Source organism: Gracilinanus agilis, chromosome 1 (assembly GCF_016433145.1).
Source record: "Gracilinanus agilis isolate LMUSP501 chromosome 1, AgileGrace, whole genome shotgun sequence".
Taxonomy (NCBI): domain Eukaryota; kingdom Metazoa; phylum Chordata; class Mammalia; order Didelphimorphia; family Didelphidae; genus Gracilinanus; species Gracilinanus agilis.
Genome location: NC_058130.1, coordinates 784404277 through 784404649, shown reverse-complemented (window position 1 = coordinate 784404649; position 373 = coordinate 784404277). Strand labels below are relative to the sequence as shown.

Here is a 373-nt window from a genome sequence, read left to right as displayed (position 1 = left end):
CCCCACAGCCCCCGCCCCTCCCCCGCGACCCCCCACCGAAAGGGGCGGGGGGGGGCACCCGGCTCCGCTCTCCCGACCCTGGCCCAGCTCGCACTCACCGGCTCTGGCTCCGCTCCCTCCCTCCCTCGCTCGCTCGCTCCCTCCTTCCCTCGCCCCGGGGCCAAAGGCGCCTCCTCAGCTCTAGCTGCGAAGACGCCGCCACCGACGGCGCCACCACCACCTCCACTGCCGCCTCTGCCTCCTCGGGGGCGGGGCCGAGCGGGGGCGGGGCGGGGCGGGCACGTGACCAGGGCTCCCCGCGCCGCGCACGCGCCCTGAGCCCGCAGCTGCCTGGGCCTGCGATGGGGCGGGGCGAGAGGCGGAGGAGGAGGGG

At 79.1% G+C, this 373-nt stretch overlaps 1 protein-coding gene across 1 annotated transcript in view; it reads right to left on the bottom strand.

Annotated features, from left to right (window-relative positions):
- KLHL22 (kelch like family member 22) overlaps positions 1 to 135 on the bottom strand; it is a 44949-nt gene extending 44814 nt beyond the window's left edge. The window contains exon 1 of the mRNA XM_044674768.1: positions 99 to 135. The gene's annotated coding sequence lies outside the window, so the exon portion shown is untranslated. The remainder of the gene's footprint in view (positions 1 to 98) is intronic.
- Positions 136 to 373: the final 238 nt, after the last annotated feature.